Below are 3,215 nucleotides of genomic sequence, written 5' to 3' on the forward strand. Positions count from 1 at the left end.
ACTCGTCGTAGTGGCGGTTTGTAACCCGCATGTGAAAGAACTCCTTGAGGAATTCCCTCTCGAAGTCCCTCCATGACATCCGATTCACGGGCGCTTTCGATCCTTTCCCACCACATGCGTGCATCTCTTGTCAAGCAGAAGGAGGCACACTTCACCTTCTCGTGTTCTGGCCAGTCCAGAAGCTCCATCGTGCTCTCCAGTGTTTTGAACCAGGCTTGAGCATCCCATGGTTCACTAGTGCCTGAGAAGTTCTCTGGCTTGACTCGCTGCCACTGGATTAGATAGGCTTCCTTCCTTGGCTCAGCTGCTGGGGCTGCTGGTGCTGGTGCTGGTGCTGTAGGCTGAGCTGGTGGAACCTCTAAGACTACCGGAGTTGTCAAATTCGGTTCCGGGGTGACTGTGGGGGTACTTTGCTGATTAGCCTTTAAGGTGGCTATCTCCTGTTGCTGTTCAGCTAGCTGCTGCTGTGTAAGGTCTGGAGGAGGCACTGAACCGCCTGCCTCTTGCTGGGGCTCGGTAGCTAGTGCCCTTCTAGCTGGGCGTCCTCGTGCCATTTCTAATGACATAGAGAACATATGTATAACTAATACTATCACAGTTATATAATTTCTGACATCATGTTTAAACTATCATGTACTAACCGGCAATAAGCATATAACATGAACTGTAACTATAAACAAGAACAATTAAGAGAGTAGAGGTATTCTTACTTGGAAGCTGCAGGTACAATGCTGATGTGTGTGTGTAGGAAGTATGGAACACTGCTCTGATACCACTCTGTAACGACCCGCCTTCTACTACTAGGCTATAAGGCGAATCGCTACAGTTGTACTGTGCTAAACTATACTGTGCGGAAAGCTGGGCTAATTAAAATTTTACTCTACTATAACTAAGACAGCTGATAAGAAAGGTCTAAAGACCTCCTTTGCTGGTGTACATGTGCTAAAGAGGGGAAACTAAACATCCCAACTTAGCTAGGGACTCATAATTTACTTCCCAGCTAGCTGCTGATCGATCCACGGATCGATCAGACCTGCTACGATTCTGTCCCCAGCTGGATCGGTCGGCAGACCGATCCAGGAACCTGGGAATTCTCCGGAAGCTACTGTATTGCGCTGGATCGGTCGGCTGACCGATCCAGGAGGATACAGTAGCATACTGTATCCGTCTGGATCGGTCGGCAGACCGATCCAGTGGCACGATCAGGCTCTGATCGGTCTGGAGACCGATCAGAGTCTGATTTCGCCCGGAAAATCAGACTTCAGCACTTTGGCGTGCCAAAATACAATCTAACGACTACCTACTGCATAATAAACTATTCTAACAACATGTAATAACATTCTAACATGATTACTGACATTTTAAAACATTCTTTCATAGTTCAATGCGTTCCAAATCTAAATTGCATGAAAATGAAAGTATCAAAACTAATAAGCTGAAAGTGCTGAACGTAAATGCTAACGAGTTCTAATGCATAATTAAAACTTGTTAGATCCCTGAGATCTTTCATTCCAGTTCCACACACACCCATCCTCATCTGCATTGACCTCCAGCCTCCACTGCTAATCCACTTTTCTTTTACCTGTATCTGCAGTATAAGAAAAGTAGTACCTGTAAGCTAACGCTTAGTAAGAAACCATCTACCTCACAAAATCATGCATACGATGCAGTTATGATTTGAAAACATGCTATTCGAAAATATCTTGAACAGGCTAGCATGGCATGGCATACAATCATAGAAACATGGCATACTGAACAAGTCATGGCATAGCATACAACTAATCATAAAGCTAACATAGAGAACTGAACTGAAACATAATACTGAGCTAAACTAAACTAAACTGAAGCTGAAATCAACTCAACTAACATAACTGATTTTGAGTTTGAAAACTAGTACATAATAAGTGAAAATAATAAACATGCTGTTGGTTGTTGTGCGCGCATCCCTACTAGACCCGGGGTTGCAAGTCCCGAATTTAGCAGGGTTTTATCTGAACCTAGGGACGACTGTGGAGTCCAACCCAATGGATATCTAATCCAATACAGTGAAAATAAAATACTGAAATAGCTAATACATGCTTTTTCATACTATTCCTAGGTTATCTCAACCTAGAGCTAGGTTATCTAAACCTAGAGGCGACTGTGGGAGCCCACCCATTGGATATCTAATCCATATAAGCTGAAATAAACTGAAAATACTGAATAGATACCTCTAAAGTATCTAACTGAGCTGTTACAAATGCCTATGGTGCATTTTTACTAAACTAGCTATTTTATCGAACACCTGGGATGCTCTAACTCTTCTCCCTATTAGGGAGACCACCTCTAGGCACCCGACAACATCTAACCTCCTATCTGAAGAGGGAAGACATGCCCGGCCCATCTAAAGGTGCTCGACTAAGTCCCTAATCTGCGAAGAGAGTTAAATACACCCTAGATATCGATAAAAATCCGCATACATCCTAACTAAAGTATAAAAACTCAACCGGAAGCTATTATACTGCAGTGAGGGGTTTCTTACCTCTTGATCGTAATTTCTTACGATTCTATTCGCTAGAACTCCGGTGGAGATGATCCTCTCGACGATCCGATCACGTCTTCGCGTTCCTCTCGCGGAGAAGAACCTCTTTCGTGTTGGAGTCGTCGCCGGAAGATGAACCTAGGGACCTTGGGCTAGGGCGCCGAGAGAAGGAGGAGGAAAGAAGAGGCGGCGTGAGGTTTTGGGAGAGGAGAAAAAGTGGCGTGAGGTTTTGGTTGAGAGATTTCCAAACCAAAACTAAGTTAAAATAAACCAAACCCACTTGAACCTCCTATTTATATTAAGTGGTAATTTCCGCCCAAACCTAACATAAATATTATTGAATCTCTTTCCTTTCAGCACGGCCCTGCTGGGTTCACTGGTTTCTAACATTATCCGTAAACCGTAGGTCTCGGGTTCAATTCCCGCTTAGGCCGTTTTACGATTCTATTTATTTTTGCTACTTCCGCTACTCGGAAAATTCCGGAAAAATATCTAAAAATTCCAGAAAAATCATAGAATAATTCTAAAATAAATTCGGGAATTTTTCGGGCTTTACATCCTTAGTCGGAGATTAAGTTTCTTTCTAAGTGAATAAATATTTGAGACTCTTATGGTCAATGAGAATCTCAAATGTAACGCTATATAAATAATGTCGTCAAATCTTCATGGCAAACATAATGACGACTTGCTCCAG

This window comes from Zingiber officinale, chromosome 5A (genome assembly GCF_018446385.1).
Source record: "Zingiber officinale cultivar Zhangliang chromosome 5A, Zo_v1.1, whole genome shotgun sequence".
In the NCBI taxonomy this organism is placed as follows: Eukaryota; Viridiplantae; Streptophyta; class Magnoliopsida; order Zingiberales; family Zingiberaceae; genus Zingiber; species Zingiber officinale.